Source organism: Camponotus vicinus, unplaced genomic scaffold (genome assembly GCF_025532165.1).
Source record: "Camponotus vicinus isolate PSW18456_S1 unplaced genomic scaffold, iyCamVici1.0 SCAF_14, whole genome shotgun sequence".
In the NCBI taxonomy this organism is placed as follows: domain Eukaryota; kingdom Metazoa; phylum Arthropoda; class Insecta; order Hymenoptera; family Formicidae; genus Camponotus; species Camponotus vicinus.
This window is the reverse complement of record NW_028141950.1, coordinates 4,093,798-4,114,836: the sequence shown is the minus strand read 5'-3', so window position 1 is coordinate 4,114,836 and position 21,039 is coordinate 4,093,798. Positions and strand designations below refer to the sequence as shown.

Below are 21,039 nucleotides of genomic sequence, written 5' to 3'. Positions count from 1 at the left end.
ATGCAGTTGACCGAATTTATTAAAATAGAATTTATTGCATTTTTTATAAATACGGAGGTTTTTATACACGGAGAAAACGACTAAAGTTGATACAATTAAAATTAAAATGTTGCCGTACGGATTGTTGGGACATCCATATTGTTTTGTCTTGTTTTGGAATGTGTGTCTCTTGTTGTGTCTCAATTTATTGTGTTTGTTGTACTAAATGCACATAGTTATCTCTACTATTTCGCCGTAGTTGAGAGTGTGTGGTTGTGACAATCATAGTTGCTGCTAAAGCGCAAGATGTTGTCACATTATCGCACCAACGTTGACCGTACTTGTCATACGTTGGCCGAGTGGCCGGTCGACTTGCATCGACACGATACAGCATAGTGATGCCAGATTCGGTACGTGCAACATACCACTGCATCCTCGACAAACCACACATTAAACAGTGCTAAAGTATAATTTTGATTTTTGATTTTTGTTGTCATGCACGTGCATTGTTGAGCAGTGAAGAAATATATAGTGAAGGGATATATCCCAGTAAAGGAATATATCCCAAGTAACAAAATGTATGTATACATGTTTAATAATAATTCCTAGATAGCTGTACATGTATATTCCAATCACTCCACACTCGTATGATAGTTATTTTCATTTGTCACATCTAATTCACATAGAAGCAACGTTCTATCATACGGTTCCGAAAGCTACATGAAGTGCAAACGGTACCAATTCTTTATGGTTGCTCCAATCATACAGTGTAATAATCTCAACTACAGACAACAAGACTAAATCAATATGGATGTGACAATCACATATAGCTGTACCAAATATTACAATTTTTTATGGTTGCATCTAACCATAATTATGCATTTGGTAACCTTATCGTTTTTTCCGTGTATGTATTTAAAAGTAAAACTCATGAGATTTAAAAATGCTCAGAGCTATATTATAGTTACTTTTAAAATGAAAATCTATCACAAAATAAACGTGAGTGAATGAATAGATTATTTTTAGCTTTAAACATCAAAATGTTGTAATGATAATAGATTCGCAGATTTAAAATTGCGATGTGATATCAAGATGAAATTAATCAAGATATTTAGAACGTAAAGTTAAAAACCGAAAAAGGAGAGATTATATTAAAAAAAATTTTTTAAACAATTTAAAAAATTTATAAATATAAAAGAAATCGGATAGACTAAAATTAACATTCAAAACAAATATATTTCCAATAACTATTTTCTAATAATCTCTTTCGTTCTATTTAAACACATCTTGTGACATTTAAGGATTTAAAAAAAAAGAAATTATCAATGAATGCACATCAAATGTTTTTCTTGGACAAGATTCCGATTCGCGAGTGATATAATTCGGTAGTCTGGTATGTCTACCTCGATCGATCAATACTTCGGAACTTTAACTTTGGAATGCAGAATCCATTCTACGTACATCCGTATATGCATCCTTTGTCCTCTCTTCCCAGCTCTTCTATTTGCTACACATTTCCCCATTACTCGCGAGAATTTCACGCCAAGAATACGTTGATGCTCGGATTTATCCAAGTGAAATGGATATGGAATTTACATTTAAAGTAGTAACGGATAGTAGTAACCTGAATTCACTATATGCACCATCGAAATAAGTTTCACTTTATTTTACTTTTCCGTTCGTTTGTCTCTCAACTTATCTGATTTTCAAATAACTTAATTACTTCATACTAAATAATTATTGCGCGATTTAAGTTAATACATAAATCTTTTTAATCTCTCTCTCTCTCTCTTTTTCCTGTGCACGTGCATGAATTTAGAATAAAAGAAAAAAGATATTAATAGGAGATGAAGCTTTTCAGAGAATAAACGAAGGAAAATCAAATAAGAATTTAAAGACGGATATTGAAATAATATTAAACGTGCAATTTTCACAACCTAATGAATGAAATAAAGTTCAAAATCACATTTCAGCGCTGCCGCGTGATAAGAATATCAGAGAAAGTATGAGAAAGCAGCTGAAGTAAAAAGTGCTGCTCATTAATAAACATCTCACACGACACGATTTTGCTCTTCTACTCTTGTAACATATTACATCATAATCTACATTTGCCTTCATAAAGAGTAATTTGGCCATTTTGGGATTTGGGCAAACATAAAATTTTTAAGAAATATACGAAGAAAATATTATAGTAAAAATTACAATATAATTTTTCTAATTATGGAACATAAAAAAAGAAATATAAAAGAAATATAAAAGAAATCATGATATATTTAGTATAATATAATTATAATTATATAATTAATATAATCTAATTATTCAAATATTTTGATGCACAAACAAATGCATAATTATTAACAAACAATAAGATGAGTGCATAATTTCTATAATAAAATATTCCAACATCGTTACTCCAATTTTATAGTAAATATTCCAGGAGGGAATGTATTTTTCACATGTAATTTATACTGTTAAAATTTTCCTCGTATACATTTAGAGCTTGAAAGAATTATGCAATTTCTTTTAAGTATCTCTACAGAAGCAGAGGTTTTTCTAAATGCTATAGAGTATATTTGAAACTATGCTTCTTGTTGATATAGTCGCATAAATTCATTTTACACAAAATATACAAATTTTTTATATCCTTGCCTAAGTTCCCGAAACTTCCAAATTTCAGGAAATTTCGAATTCCCCGGTGAAGTGAAATACGTACGGTATCTTTTACGTCCAGCTTAATATGATTTTGCGAAAGTTACGATGTGTATGACCGAAAGCAGTCGCTATTCCGAAAGAGCACTTCGAAGAGTAGAGTTACAAGTTTGCGCCAGTTTTATAGTTCGTGCTTCGCGTATTTGCCGTAGGAAATGTCCCGCGTTCACATTTAAGAAGAGTCGAGCAAAGCAAAGGCACAAAATGAAACAAAAGCGAGACGACGGGTAATTTCTACAAACGTTCGATACGTTAATAAAAAATATCCTTTCGATTTCAATTCGTCTCTCGCGCACGCATCATTAAAATTTATCCCCCATGTATAATCGTCTTTTCCCGACACGCGCATTAAGAGTAACAATAACAATTATACGAACAAAATAAACAAAACAGCATTTATTATATTATACAATATTATATTACATCGCGTGGGTGTTATTCGCAGATGATTTGCAATAAGCATCCATTAACGAGGCTTAATTGTCATTAAATAATACATTTAACAGTCACATTGTGTATAATTCAATGGTAATAAACGCGTCACGTTTTGCCGCGACTGATTGTCATGCGTCGCGCAATTAATAATTACTTACACATATCTATGCAAATTATGTAACCCGCTTGCGCCCTACTCCGCGCGCATCGACGTAATCGATGTAACAATATATAATACATCCTGATTGAACTTTACTGGGTGGGTCGTGTGTTTTCGCAACTCACATTATTTATATAAACGTGTCAGTTTCGCCGAAGCCGCGCAGTGTTCCCCCCGCCCTTCCGTCACGGCGCGAATTAATAATTCGCCATCACTCTCGAGGGATGAGCGGCGCTGTTTTATGCAAAACGCGATAAACAATTAGCTGTCGATGTAATAATGAACGGACCGCAAACGATCCGCCAATTATTTCAATCGAATTACGAGGCGGGGTCCAAGCGCGATCGCACTTTTATATTCGACGGCTAACGATCATTGCGTTTAATTGCACAACATTTGTCCCGTCATTCGTCTTGTCGTGCCCTTTTTGTCGCGCAGCTTTTGTCGGAGCCTCCCGGCGCTCTCGGTTCATCCGATCGAAACGCAACGCTACCGTTTTTCGCGCGCGCAGAACGCGAGAGAACCGCGGCTGGCTTTTAATTACTTTTAATTTACTTTATCGATTCTCGTTGCCGTGCCCCGCGCCCGTTAAGTTCTTTCCACCGGTCGCGCTTGTGGTTCCTCGCATATCGAATTTCTATTACATCCGTACCTTTTTCCACTCCTTTGTTTCCCCCGCTCCCGCTGTCCTCATTCGTTGCCGGCGGAATTTCATTCCGATATTATTCGGAGACGCGTCCTACCGGAATAGCGATACTATACTTCTTCATTTATACGTCAATCAGTATAAACAGCGATGTATGAATCGACTAATTAAAATTCCAGCGTCGCAAAAATATTTAACAAATGAATGCAAAAACCGCGTATGCGAGGAGGGATTTAATTATCATTAATTAAAATTCTTAACATTAACGTTCCGTGTAATCGCGATATATAAGTAACGTTATCTTTTACATCTCGCATGTATTTTCTGATAAATTTTTCAGTAATTTTTCATTTTTAAAATTTTATATTTCGTAAGGAATAATCGACCTTGCATTATTTGCGTATAAAAAGATGTAATAACATTCCCTCCGAAACGCAAGTCACTTTTTCGCGCGTCGCTGTAATAGTAATCTGCGAAAAGATGCATTCTTTCGAGAAAGTCTACTCATGCAATGATAATAATCATTGTAAAAAGTCAGCCAAGGCTCTCGACGAGCAGCGTCCCGTCTCGCCTTTTACATTTCGAGGAAATGATACAGCCTCGCGTGCCCTTATAACAGTCTTCCCCTCCTTTCAAACCACAAGATCTTATGAACTTTGAACGCGATATGTAAATTCGTGTTGCAACGAACCGACCCGTTTGTAACTCTCGCTGCCAATAAAACTGGCACATATTCTAATTAAATATATATTTAAAAAATTGGAATATATTCTGATTACTAATTTTAATTATTATAGTTAACATTTAAATTTAATGACTTAATTTCTTTCATTAATTTATATTGATTTATATTTGGAAATTTAGACTTTTAAGCTGAACAATATAATATAATATAATAAAATAATATAATATAATAAAATTAGCAGCGCCAAGTTTTATTAATTAAATTTTTTTTTACTTTTTTGTTTTATATTAATTTGCACAAGTTTTCTTCCTTGTACTTTTATTTATCTTGTACAAATTTTTATCCTTAATTGACGCAATTTTTATATATCACTATTTTTGTAGATAAGACAACAGTTAGATACAATTTGTGCATGAACTTGGCACCTTCTTTTACCTTTTTTTAAAAAAATTAATATTTACGTGCAAATTAGAGCGAGAATCTTGGCAAGCTAAAATAGCGCGATGATTGGAGGATGTATGAATAAACGCGAGGATATGAATATGCGCTTGCATATGGATATACATCAATTTCGATTTCGCGCTTCGCGAATAAATATCACAATCCGATGAAGCATCTTATCAAAAAATAATCCTCCTAGTACCTCATGCTTAAAATTAATTTTACATTATTTATTAGCAATTTTGCACGTAATTTTTTTTAAATATTAAAAAAAATTTTCAATATATTCTTTACTGGACAATAAATAATTAATACGATATAAGCATCTCATTAAAAAATGCTCCTCCTGATTGTACCTCATTGTTTCAATTAATTTTACATTAATTATTAGCAATTTTGTAATTTTTTAAAATATCAAATAAGATTTTTGATATTTCTTTTCTATACAATAAATAATAAAACTATTTTAATAAAAATTTAATAATACAAAAGCCAAATAATTGATCTTAAATAAACGCGTAACGATTCAAATAAAATAAACGTTAGAATTGTGTAAATTTTACTTGGCCTCAATTCTTAAACTGAGCTTTATGAATGAAGTACGCTTCACAAATCAATGTAAGTTAAATATTGATTTAGGTCTGTAATGAATCTGAATTAATCACTTGAGTTTTTGCAAGAAAATTGGAATAACCGAGAAAAGAACGATTAAATGAACCTCGAAAAAGGAACGATTAAATGTGTAATTAAATCAAGTTCTAGGTAATCTACATAAAGCGAAACATTGTTTATATTAAAGATATATTATTATAATATAAGTATTAATATTCATTAATACGAAAGTCCGATAAGACAGTTTTAAATAGTAACGGACAGATTAATTAGACAATGTGCAATATAGAAGAAACGCGATGAAATTATGTCGTATGTTTTCTTTCTGCTAAACAGCGTCAATCTTTATGCACATTTTATTTAGCATTCGAATAAAAATAAGAGAAACAATTATAATATAAATATAATTTTAAAGTGATTGCATTGTACAAAATGCAAGAATAAAAATATGAAGATATTTATTTGTAGAATAATAAAGATTCAATTAAAATATTATTCTTGGTTCAGTTATATAAAGTGTGAAATAAACAAAATATCAACTGTATATTTCCATTCAATTCTATGCTTATTCGTTATTATTTATATTTAATTGGCCACTACATTACTCGAGTCACTTTTTATTTCATAAACTTTTATGATGATGAATATAAAGCGGTTTAAAACATAATTAAGATGTAGCTTCTTTTAAAAAGAGACATATACGTGTCCAAGTGCCGAAAGTGAATTCTTGCTCTTCTCTCTCTCTCTCTCTCTCTTTTTTCTTTGACATTGCCCTATCCGTCTAATGACTGACATCACGCATGGCTGTGTCCGAACTTTTGATTTGTTCGCCACTTTAGCAAGTCTCGCAAAGTCTCTCCTATGGGAATGGCTCGATTCCAAGAGCAGGTCGAGCCTCGCCTGTTGCGGTGAGAGAATTCGCGCAACCAACGCTTCGCGGCTTTATCCACCGAAACGGAAGTTATGCTGACACGACGATAAAAATTTCAGATTATTACTCTGCACAATCGCGTCAGTTATTTCGCCTCTGAAAGTTAATACCGAAATATATTTAACGAATACGATTTTACGATATTTTTTTTATTTATAGGAAAAATGATTCATTCTTTCCGAGATATAACAATTTAAAATAATAAAAATACAAATAAAATATTCAAATAATATTATAATTTAATTATATTTTAATTATTTTTTATAATATTTCAGTTGCAGGAAAAGAATTTTATGTATATAATGTTTGCAACTTTTTAAAATAAAATATTTTTATAGTATCATCAGTGGCACAAGTATAATCAAACATTATCGAAGAGATACTACAAGACACGCGCATACAATACACTTTCAATTTTTTCTTACATTTAATTATAGAAAGCATCGATTTATATTTATTATTGAAATAAATATAAATCGAAATACTGAGTTATTAAAAATATGAAACTTTCTCGATAAACGTTTAATAGGAGAAATTAGAAGATTGATCCGAAGCTAATTGCTTCACCATTCTAATTGTTTCGTATTACCTTTACACGATGGCGTTTCAGTAATTATTGTCAGCGACATCAAAGAAATTCATTTCAATAGTTAATATAATTTTCAGTTAACTATATTTGATTGATCGTAAATAATCATGTGTAATTGTCTCTCGTTTATATTGTACATAAATTGTATCGTAATTGGAAGAAAGCTCGGAAAAATTAAATTTGAAGTTTCATTTTCGCTTCATACAACACCAAATTAAATTTCTCTACGTTCGGAGCTTTTCACTTTTAAATTTGAATATTACCGAATATTAACTCGAGAAGAACCTTGGAATTTTTTATTTTCCACACATCGCTTTTAACTTGGAAATTAATGTGTGATTAATAAATGAATGAGATACTTCCTTTTTTTTCTGACTTTTAGCCGCGATTTCCGGTAGATGCGCCAACTCAGTAATATCCTATACGTGGAGAAGAAACTTTCGACCAGCCGGCTGACCGTTTTAATCCGCGAGTTTTATCTCGGGGATAGAAACGGATTTAATCAGCGGCCATTATGCACGCTCTCGCGCCGCGAATGGTACAACAAAGTTTCTCCTGCGTCGCAGCAGCCAAAGGAAGAGAGCCGGCCTGGTTACCAATTACCACCTTCGAAACTCGCCCCTCGTTTCTTCGTATTGTATCTTAATTAACGGCATTTTTTAGAGGGTATGATATAATAGCCGTCGCTTCCGGCGGCGAATTACTTTCCCTCCTCTCTTTCTTTTTTCGCGTAGAGAATCTCTGCTCCTCTTTGAATGTTTGCGGTTTTTGAATTGACTATATTAGGGTTTGAAAGTTTTCGCAGAGAAGCAAGTTTCCCAGTGATTTATAACGGCTGATGGCCCCATTCTGTCTCCCCAATTTTTAAAGATTCACCGACTAATCGACGACACGTGGCTCTTCTCTTCAACGTTTCTTTTCTTTTTTTATATTTTATATTTTATATTTTTATAAATCTCCTGAATCTCCTGAATTCTATTCTTTACAAAAATGAATATATTTCCCTTCTTTTTTTATTCCGTCGTTTTTGAAACGTACATTGTGCGAATACTTTATAATTAAAATAATTTTATAATTCACATAATAATTCGATTATAATTTCTCATCAAAATTTTAGAGAAGAATCAGTCAAGATACGGTAACAGATGATGGTAAAGTGCCATTCATCAAACTATGACTGTCGCGGTTTGACAAAAATTTCGCTCATCTTCCTGCAATCAATCGAGGAAAGCTTCCGATCCATCATCACCACGTGCGCGCGACATCGGATCTTAATCGCTATTCATCGACAAGACACTCGGTCTAGGAAGATGGTCCGTCGTAATCAAGGGAATTTCGTATAGGCGCTAATTAGCGAATGCAGATCGCGCGTGCGAGATCCAAGCTACTGTCGCAAATTGCAGGCCTGTCCCGCGATACTATATCACGTATATATATGTATATGTATGGAGTTTCCTCGCTCGTGTACATGGGCCATTGATTACCGGCGTTACGTGCGTCAAACACGATTTTAACCCTTCACGCTTGTAGAGTGATACACTTCGCCGCTAACTTCGTCGCGAGTTGAGTCTGTCGTACATGATACTGTCCCCCATGTTTATCTGAGGTAATTGTTATGCAAGAGATAAACGCGATTTATTCCCTAATTTTCTACAACGATATTTCACTGTGCATCACTTCCAGCGAAGAATGCATGACTAAATTAACTTCAACATTTGTAATTAAATTATGAAATAAAAAAGTTCGAGTCATTTATTTAAAGCTTTTTTTCGCAGTTATGGCTATAAGGTTTTGCTTTATTTTATTTTGCACATTTTGAAAAATGAAGAATATAATTCTGCTCTTAATTCGTGTAATTTCGAAATAATATATTTTTATATACGTTATATTAAAAATTATATTTTTTTCATAGGAATATTATGTATTTTTTTCTATTTTTGGGATTCTTGAAAAAATATTATGTTATAAAAAAGTTGATTTTTAATTAATTTGCGATAAATATTACACATGGCCAATTTTAAATATTGTTTAATAGCTAAATATTCCATAAATGTATTTCGCAGTATTCCGCGCACAAAATTATTTATTTTATGATGCAGATATGACGATAATATAAAATTTTTCGGTTCGAAAATTTCAACGAAGATTAACAAATAATTTTTATCTCGTGATAATATATCAATGAAAAACTGTTAAATATTTCTTATAGATAGACGAATTTTAAATTCGCACAATGACAATAAAAGCAAAATGAACAATTATGACAATGTTGTCAACAATATCTCAGTGTTAAATCTAATTGCAAAGTCCGCGAGTTCACTGAAACAATTGTAAAATATGCATCATCTTCTTAAGTTTAGTTCTATTTCTACTTTTATTTGTCAATGTATAATATAACGCAAAAGAATTAAGACAATCACAGAGATGTGACACTTGTTTTAAGCTTTCTAAGTAACTTTGCTCATTTGCTACGAAAGTTTGCATTTTACTTCTCGAATTTCATTTCACATTCTATTCTATATCTCCAAGAAATCCAGATAGATTTTGAACATATAGTCGCAGAGTAGTTCGAAAACTCAAATGCGAAGTAGGTATAGTATTAGATATGCAAAGTCACGTGTTTCTGTTAGGTGTGCGATGATCTCTTACCGTCACGTATTCATACCGTTCGAAAGAGCTAAGCAATTTAACCATTTATAACTGTAGAGAACAATTTTTACAAACATTCCTCGTCTTTTTATTATCTGCTACATAATAAGTTATAGACTCTATTACATTTACTGCATTTTCTTCCTTACAATTTCGTGTAAATGATCATATATTTTTGCAAACGCGCGGCGCAAGTTGTGCGATATTGCAATTAATCATAAGTATAAAAAATATTAATGCTTTTAATTAAACTCTTATTATAAAATTACACAATTATATAAATTCAAATGATGTACATGTAGAAGGTAATATACACATATATAATAATTGTAACATAATATAATAAAATTATGTAACAGAATATGCAGAACTTTACCGAGTCCATTTTAATCGCCAATACACTCCAATAAATACTTTTTCTTAGTACGATAATTTGATAAAAAATGCGCGACACGGGTAGCATAAAATATTCATTTTGTCTACATTTCATTCGTTAAATTTCAATTACAATTTCTTATAAAATATAAAATGTATAACACACGAAATGATCAAACTTAAATCTAATTGAAACTCTAATTTAAACTCTTCGAGTAATCTGTGAATCGGAAAACCCAACAAAATAGATCTCTGTTATTATTTATGTGCGTCTATGTTTGTTCAAATTAAACAGAAATATCTCATGCCAAAGTTATGTATCTCTCGGAAGCATGTCAAGTTGGAATGTTTGTTCCAATTGTAGCAAGACAGGTGGTGAAACCTTTCGACTAGCCACTTCAGTAGAAACTTCTACGTGAAAATCCCTCTTTGTAACACGTTTACGCCCCGTCTCCCATAATACCGAAAATAACAGTATAAAATCCAGCAACGCTTTACCCACTTTGTTTTCCCGGATTATTCGACCGCGCCAATTTGATATTTTAGCACGTGTATTTTTCGAAAAATATAAAATTACAAATATTAATAAAAATATTAGAGAAATATTATTTTTCTAAAATAAAATTATATATGATAGAAAGTCAATATATAAAATATATCAATCAAAATTTAGTTAAAAATTAAACTAAAGATCTCGTCGTTAAAATATCCAATGTATATTTTAATGTAATTTATTAATGTATCTTCATTATTTTATGATTACTAATTATTCAAGATAGAAAGCCATTATTAAAGTATTGATTAAAAAAAAGATTAATCAGAAAACAAATAAAAACACGATATAGTAATTGGCAGGAAATCTTCCGAAACAATCACATAACGCAAGGGTTTGAAACGTGCACAAAATCGGAGCGGACGGAAAGTATAATAGTTGTAGTCTCCAAAGGGACACCGAATAAAATTTTTTTATCAAACTATAAAACGGAAAATCGCGAATAAAACTCAGGTGAGATATGAATCGACAAAGATGATTCGGATATTCGGACAATGCGACGAGTTATCGATCAAATAACGTCAACCATTATTTCTGAGCACCGAAGCGATAAAATATCTCTGCCCACATATTTCTCACTCTTGTGTCCATACCTTCATTAATTTATCGTGTTAGAATTCAATTGTTCTTGCCGCGAAATCGAAATGCCACATTCCGAAACTAATTATCGGGATTGCTAATAGAGCAAATGTATAAATGCGCGGTTAAAAAATATTGTGAAAATTTTATTATTTTTTAAATCCTTATTAAATAATGATAATATTTTTTTATACATTTTTTTATACTTTTAAATAATATTACATGAAGCATAAATTTTCCAAAATGTGCTAATTTAAGAAAGAATTTTGCGTATGAAATTAATAAAAGAATAGTAAAAAATATGACAAGATAAATATTTGCGAAAATAATATGCTATTAGAAAAATATCATCTAACTGTAAATTGAAGAGAAGTGCAGTTGCAATTTTAAAAATTAACAATATCACATTTGTACTTCAAAATACTCATTATTTTATATATACGCATAAGAACTAGAAACACACAACACAATATAACAATTATTTACTTGCTTGCTGATTCAAATAAATAATTATGTAATAACGCTCGTATAATATGCATTGACATAATTACGAGAACGAGACTATATTACAAGATTACAAAATTGCAATTTTGTTACAATCGGAAAATCTCGTTAGCAACGCATTGTACAACCGGTATTGTACAACCGGTGCATTATATTATGATCGTCATGTTCAGTAACTAGTCCTTGTAACGTGATACGCGCGTGAATTGCGAAGAGATCATTTTAACATTCCAACATGTAATTGGCGCCATTCGGAGTTCGGATTTGATTTAATTTAATGTCCCATCGTGGCCAACACACATGGATGATTATCAATTATGTTGCGACTGTATGTACTTATTAACAATTCTAATTAAAATTAAATAAGCGCGTACTTGTTGCTTAACGCTTGCCATGCCGCACGAAATTAAATATAAAAGTGCAATAAAATATTCTGTAATTTGATTGGAGCTATGAATCAAACCGACAATTAAAATGATGTGATGCGGAAATGCATGAAATAGATAGTTAATAAAATAAAATTGAAATAACGGTAGAAAAAATTTTTAATACAATTAATAAAAAAAAATACGAGAATTTTAACGAAAAAAACGTGCCTATTTTTAATTGAAAGATCGAGCTAAAAACGAAGCTAATCACTAAATATTAATTTCATTGTGGGTGTAATATTAAATTACTCAATTTCATTTTAATAAATTTTCCAAATTATACGATAAAATATCAATGTTAATTACATTTAATAAATTATAGCCAGTTAATTAGTTTTAGCTAATCATACTTTTATAGCGTCTAATTAACATGATCAGTTGACGCATATGCACATATCATATACACCACGTTTGATAATTAAATCATGTTTCAATCATAATTCGAATAATACTTAATTAATTATTAATCTTGCTACGATTATTGCTTTCTATTTGATCAATATTCAAAGAATTCAATTTACATTTAACAAATAATCAAGAGATGTTATAGTTTTGAAAATATGTTGTATAATATCTTTAAAAGTCGCCGTCTAAGGAACATTGCGTATAAGCACATATTAAGTCAACTTTTTTTCCAGAAAAGAAATTAATCTCTTAACAAATCAAAAAGATGATATCGTAGCAATTATAAAAGAAAAAAATTAAAAAAACTTTGTCGAATCACTTTATCGCGGCTCGATACAAGAATTCGCGCACGATTCGCAAGAATGTCGAGTACTTTCGAGGGATTACGCGTGTAATCGTACGGTCGGAAAAGATCCGAATGTGCGTTAATCTAATTAGGGCATGCGCCGTCTGAAAACCGACGGACAGGTTTACGGGCGAATGCACGTGAGGTAATTAACCGCGCCTCCTCCCCCCTGCGTCCTGAGTTACCTCAATTTGACGTGAAGTAGATGGTGGGCTGCGGTTCCGTGTAGCATGAAACTCTCATCAACTACCATGATTACCACTATAGAGCACGCTTTTCTCTTCCTGTTTTGCAAACCACCTAATAGCGCTGTCCTTTTTGAAATCCCGATTTTTTCGCTCTCGTCTAAACGTACGAAATGCGCTAATAGCCCCTAATAGCGGTGTTTTCGCCGCGCCCCTAAATTTATTTATAAGTCTCTAAAGGACTAAACTGCTTAAAAGATTTTTTTAAAATCAATCTAGGATCTTGATCTTTTCGAAATAGATATATTGAAATATATATTTAATAATTTGTTAATTTTATCACTAAAACAAAATATAGTTTAGAATTAATATCATTATATGTCTCCCCCAAATGAAATCTTATCAAATGGAACATTTTTCTAATTGTAAGATGCTGATACTTTTATATTTCGCATGAGAATTTGGCACTCCAAAAGAGTTACCGAAACGTTCGCAACCCTAGTGTTAGGGCCGCGTATTATTCGTGATTCGCGGGCCTTTATTTTCGATACCAATCTATCGCACCGTGAACGGATCGCCACGTGTCACTGTACGTTTCTGAGTCTAGAATTAAACTGTGTGGAAGCAAGAACCTTTATATATTTCACACGAACCCAACACCTAGTTTTTGTAAACATTGTTTAGATGAACGTATGCCCTTCACTGCGTTGGCTCTTATTGTCTATTGTTTTCATTTTTATATTTTTGATGTTAAATATTGACAGAAATGCTAGAAATATATTAATAAAAACAAATTTTAATGCAATATATTTTTTTATTAACAATTATTTCGATATATATCGTGTCTTTTGAAGAAAATTAGTTATAATTTATTTTTCTTTTGATTAATTTTAAATTTCTATTTTTATAAAGTTTTAGAGATAGTACCTGCCTACTCATCATCCAAATAATGGCGAGTGAGAATGAAGACATATGTAACATAAAATTAGTAGTCCCAATTAACATGCGAAGCACATATTGGAAATATTTCGGCTTTAAAATAACCGAAAATGAGCAAATTTCTAAAACTCACATAATATGCATTTTATGCAGAAAACATATAATATATTCGCAAAATACGTCGAATATTAGAAGTCACTTGATGCGATATCATAACAACGAGTACGAAAAATTAGACACGGCAATGTCCAAGAAAAATGTAGTGGGCCCTTATATGTGCACTATCTAAATAAAGATGGCACATATAAAACACTTGAGTTCTTTGAAAAATCAAGTATCATAAATGAAGATCTTATTGAAGAAATAAGTGACGAAGAAAAGAATACAGAAAAAGATGATAACACAAAGCCAAACAAAAATATTAAAAAAAAATTTTTTGAATATCAATTGCCGAGCTTCTTTTCACAAATGTAGAAGCAAAAGAAAAAAATGCTGCATGTCAACAAGATCAAAATCGTTTTAACAAATTTAAAAACATTGTTCTGAAAATAATGAGAAGAGATTTGAGCATTGAAGGAGACCAAAGAAAAGAATCCAAAGAAATAGAAAGCCTAAAAGAAAAAATACTTAAACTAAATAATAAAAACGAAGAACTTAAAAAAATAATCTATAAACAAAATATAGAATTGCGAACAATGCGAAATTACATACACGAAGTAAATGGAAACATCCAAGTATTCTGTAGACTTAGGCCTAAAATTTCTACAGAACAAACGAAAGCGCGAGTAGAGACCTATTGTGCTATACATAGGAATACATTTTGAAATGAATATAAAGACTATAATGAATAACCAAATAGAGGTCAGGTCAAGTCAAGTCGAGTGAGAATGAAGGGATGTGTGACACAAAACTAATAGTTCCAATTAATATGCGAAGCATATATTGGAAATATTTTAGCTTTCAAATAACCGAAAATGAGCAAATCTCTAAAACTCACATAATATGCATTTTATGCAGAAAATATATGTATAATACGGGAAGATATGACAAACGCGACAGATTATTTTGTTGCAAATATTGTGAGAATTAATAATTTCATATTACGTTCTTTATTAGTAAATTCTCAACAAATTTAAATTTTGATAAAATTTCGCTCGCATTCGAGTACACGTGATAATAATTCTAGAATTTCTAGTAGAATAGAATTCATTATTATACTATTTTTAATTAATTAAAATATTAATTGAAACCTATCTATATCTGTAAAATTTAATTCATACAAAATTCTATATTTTTAACCTTAGTTTTTAATTAACAAAAATATACTGTAAAATTTTTCATCGGCAAAAAAAATGACTTTCTGTGCGTCAAATTGCAATAATCTTATTCATTAAATAAGATTAATTTATTAATTACAATCGACACGAGTTTAATTTTTATTATCAAACAGAAAAACGAATTAAGGAGAGGATACAAAATAACGTGTTACAGCAAAGAAGATTTCGGATGGTAAAGGAGAATTTCCGACAGGCGCCATTAATACGCCTTACGTTTCCCTGATTCCTTGGCATGGATTCGATCTCGTTACTTTTTAAAAGGCGTTTTATCCTATCGCGAGCTACAAAAGAGAAGAGAAATCGCAAAAAGAGAACGTGAGCTTCTAGATTGAGCGTTGCTTTCATGCGTTGCAGTAATTATATTGATCGAAAGATGTGTTTCGAACTGTGTATGTGGAAACATATTTTGCTATTTCCTGTGATCACTACGAATGCGCGGAACTTTATCATCATTAGGAGAACTACTGAGAGAGTACGGCTTAACACTGATCTCCATTTTAGATACAACAATAACTCTATTGTGTTACTAGCTCATCCAGTTATTTGCTCTTTCTAGATAAAACGTGTGTTTTAGCGTGAAAAAAACATTATACGTAATATACGATTATTATACGTATTATTATTATTTTATACGTAATATACGATTATTATATACGTAATATGTTTCATATTAAATTAATAATTTTACCATTATAAATGATTAATGTTTTTATGATTGAATTTTTTTGGGTGATGCTTGATGGCTGGGATGATTTCACGTCTTATAAGTTAGCGGAACAAAATGGGCGGAATCAATTATAATTGATATTTTTATTTGTTGCTCATTTGTTGCTAAAAAGTTGTCAAAGAAAAAAATTTGTTGCTCTGTAATTTTTTTAAAAAAATCATTTTCCGCTAAAGGAAGATTAAGTTAGCGGAACAATATATATAACAACAAAATTATACGTAATAATAATATAAAAATTTGTTGCTAATTTGTTGCTCTTAAAATATTCAATTTGTTGCTTGCAAAATAAATTTAAACAATAGCGGAAAACTTTTCACAGCGAGCAAAGTTACAAGAGTAAACTATCAGAAAAAAATTTGTTGCTCGCTTAAATTTGGTATTGAGATATTATTTGAATTTGTTGCTCTCGAAATATCCAAGTTTCGAATTTGTTGCTCGCGCAATAAGTTTAAATAATGATGAGAAACCTTTCACAGCGCGCAAAGCTACAAGAGTAAACTACTAGAAAAAAATTTGTTGCTCGCTTAAATTTGGTATTGAGATATTATTTAAATTTGTTGCTCTCGAAATATCCAAGTTTCGAATTTGTTACTCGCGCCATAAGTTTAAATAATGATGAGAAACCTTTCACAGCGTGCAAAGCTACAAGAGTAAACTACTAGAAAAAAATTTGTTGCTCGCTTAAATTTGGTATTGAGATATAGTTTGAATTTGTTGCTTTCGAAATATCCAAGTTCCGAATTTGTTGCTTGCAAAATAAATTTAAATAATGATGAAAAATCTTTCACAGCGTGCAGAGCTACAAGAGTAAACTACTAGAAAAAAATTTGTTGCTCGCTTAAATTTGATATTGAGACATAGTTTGAATTTGTTGCTTTCGAAATATCCAAGTTCCGAATTTGTTGCTTGCAAAATAAATTTAAATAATGATGAAAAACCTTTCACAGCGTGCAAAGCTACAAGAGTAAACTATCAAAAATAAATTTGTTGCTCCCTTAAATTTGGTATTGGAATATAGGTTGAATTTGTTGCTCTCGAAATATCCAAGTTTCGAATTTGTTGCAATAAGTATAAATAATAAACAAATTAAATTACAAGAATATGTATATGACGATACAATAACAATTAATAAGATTTATATGGCCTTGAATACTTGTGCCAAATATATTAAGTAAAAATTCAGTCAATATGTTTTCGATGTAATTTAAACTTTGCACGCTGTGAAAGGTTTTTCGTTATTGTTTAAATTTATTTTGCAACCAACAAATTCGGAACTTGGATATTTCGAAAGCAACAAATTCAACCTATATTCCAATACCAAATTTAAGCGAGCAACAAATTTTTTTCTGATAGTTTACTCTTGTAACTTTGCACGCTGTGAAAGGTTTTTCATCATTATTTAAATTTATTTTGCAAGCAACAAATTCGGAACTTACATATTTCGAAAGCAACAAATTCAACCTATATTCCAATATAAAATTTAAGTGAGCAACAAATTTATTTTTGACAGTTTACTCTTGTAGCTCTGCACGCTGTGAAAGGTTTTTCATCATTATTTAAACTTATGGCGCGAGTAACAAATTCGAAACTTGGATATTTCGAGAGCAACAAATTTAAATAATATCTCAATACCAAATTTAAGCGAGCAACAAATTTTTTTCTAGTAGTTTACTCTTGTAGCTTTGCGCGCTGTGAAAGGTTTCTCATCATTATTTAAACTTATTGCGCGAGCAACAAATTCGAAACTTGGATATTTCGAGAGCAACAAATTCAAATAATATCTCAATACCAAATTTAAGCGAGCAACAAATTTTTTTCTGATAGTTTACTCTTGTAACTTTGCTCGCTGTGAAAAGTTTTCCGCTATTGTTTAAATTTATTTTGCAAGCAACAAATTGAATATTTTAAGAGCAACAAATTAGCAACAAATTAGCAACAAATTTTTATATTATTATTACGTATAATTTTGTTGTTATATATATTGTTCCGCTAACTTAATCTTCCTTTAGCGGAAAATGATTTTTTTAAAAAAATTACAGAGCAACAAATTTTTTTCTTTGGCAACTTTTTAACAACAAATGAGCAACAAATAAAAATATCAATTATAATTGATTCCGCCCATTTTGTACCGCTAACTTATAAGACGTGATGATTTCTTTTCTATAAGCATTTCCTAATATATACATATATTAAAACTATAATACTATAAAAACGCGAGAGTACGATACTTTATTGAACTTATACTTTATTGGCTCGACTCATTCGCGGATTGCTTTCATCGGTCGACGCGAATCCGAATAAAAAACGCGCTCGCGCGACAATTTTGGACGGCGGACATTTAATTTCGATCTCCGAAAGCGGCGAAATATCCCCGCTTGGATTTCCGCTCGCAGTCGGAATTACTCCCGCACGTCCGCGAAGGGATGGGCTGTATTACGTGGGGCTCGTGACGCGTTTTCGAGCAAAAAGAATTAAACGATAGCGGGAAGATACTGGTGGCCGCGCTCGCGCCCGCGTAAATCCATTAAAACCCGTCTTTTGTTCCCGACCTGACGAAAGGATTTATAGGCCGACAGCAGTGTCGGCGGTCGTGCCGTAACAAAGACAAATGGATCCGCGAATGAAGTAGAATGGCCAACGCGCCGCCTCAAATATAAAATTAGTTTGAACTTCACACGCGCTTCACGAGGGGCCGGCCGCGAAGCGCCGACACCGCCATTCACCCGGTAAAAAGGGAGAAAAATATCATATAAATATTCGCCGACGCGCCCGTATCCGCTTTTGTGCGATCCTCCCGTGTCGCGTGAATCATTTATTATTCTCTTTTGATGTTATATAATACGGTATGCGCGGAGGGCGGGGAAGAAAAGAGAGAGAGAGAGAACCCGACAAACTCTGACATACGTTCGTGATATAATTTGACATTTCATTCTCGCGGAAAGACCCGAGCGACTTTTGTCTCACATGCGAGATTTATGGCGTATGATAATTTTATTATACGAGCAAAACGGGGAAAATCGCGCGCATGCCGAAGCCGGGCAAAAACAACTCACCGGGGGCGATGCTCGAAAAAGATTCGCGTACGCCACGAAACACAATAACCGACGTTAACGTATTGGCAAACGAGTTTTTTACGTTCGAAACTCATTTAAGCGGTGTTTTCGTGACGTGAAGCTACCGTTCATGAATTGTAAATTGTTATCACTGCTGATTTAAAAAAGCAGTGACCGCGTTTAAAAATCTTAAAAATGCACAACATGCAGAAAATTTTAAATAGATACAGAAAACGCGAAATAAAAATAGTTTCAAATTTTTTTCTCTTTTTTTTTCCTTCCAGCCATTAAAAACCACCCAAAAAAATTCAATCATAAAAACATTAATTATTTATAATGGCAAAATTATTAATTTAATATGAAACATATTACGAACATATTAAAATAATCATAATCTATATTAAATCGTCAGAAATATTTTCGTAAACTAAAAGACCCATATTTCAATACCTCGTACTTTTAGGTGGTACTTTATGGTACAAATCGTATCTGTCGAAAACTCAATGAAACATGCGAAAAGCAATGTCTAGCTTTATAAAAGATCTGAAAAACCGTTAAAAAAGCAAAAGAATTTATAAAATAAAATACAAGTATAAAAAAAATTATAAAAAATTATATAAAATTTAAAACATCGAAATAATAATAAAGTGCATACAATATAAGAAATTTTGCATAAATTTCATTAAATTTATGGACTGATATATTTATAGATTTTATTTTCTAGATAGATTTTTTTAGATTTTTTTATTTTTATTATTTTATTATTTATATTTATATTATTTAATATTTTATTATTTTATTATTATATTTTTTTCATATAGATTTATAGATTATCGATCATAAGATATATAGATTGAGATACATAGAGAGAGAGAGAGAGAGAGGAGAGAGAGAGAGATTATAAATTTGTAGAAATATAGATTATAGATTTTTAACGTTCAAATTTTAAATATAGATTTTAGAATATCTTTAAAAATAACAAAGTTACCCCTCTCTCTCTCTCTTATGTGATTTTTCATATTCCGTACTTTCACTCCCGTGAGGGTATAAATGAAACGGAAGGCGATACAAACGGGTACAAACGATTAGGAAATAGCACCCGCTTTCAGATTTCGAATATTTCTAAAAATGACAAAGTTGCCCCTTACGCGATTTTTTGATTTTCCATATTTCCACTCCCGTGAGGATACAAACGAAACGAAAGGCGGTACAAACGGATACAAACGATGCTTAATTGAATGCTCTTATTAAATTTATGTTTTTTAAAAGTCGGGTACCAAGTTCATACAGGTCGACAATTTCCCGAAAGCTCACGGCGATTGATTATTTAAAAAGATTGAAACGCGTTATGCGAATAATACGCGGTTTAATTGCGTTGAATGTGCACGAAAGTTTGCTTTTAATGGACGTTGCTCTTTTAAATGAATTTATTTTCCGGAAGAAAATACATATACATGTATTAAAAAATCTCTAGATTAAATGTTGAGTTGTGAAATGAAATTGTAAAACTAAAAGTACGAGGTATGAAATATGGGTGCATTGGATCTTTTAGTTTACGAAAATATTTCTGACGATTTAATATAGATTACGATTATTGTAATATATACGTAATATGTTTCATATTAAATTAATAATTTTTTTACCATTATAAATGATTAATGTTTTTATGATTGAATTTTTTTTGCTCTTATTAAATTTATGTTTTTTAAAAGTCAAATGTTCACACAGGTAAATTGTCGCCGCGTCTCGAGGGAGAAGTTCGTTTCGAAAAT

General features: G+C 31.5%; 1 protein-coding gene across 9 annotated transcripts in view; it reads right to left on the bottom strand.

Annotated features, from left to right (window-relative positions):
* The window catches only part of LOC145965350 (venom dipeptidyl peptidase 4), a 326,742-nt gene that overhangs the window by 93,470 nt on the left and 212,233 nt on the right, over positions 1-21,039 (bottom strand). The window lies entirely within an intron of this gene.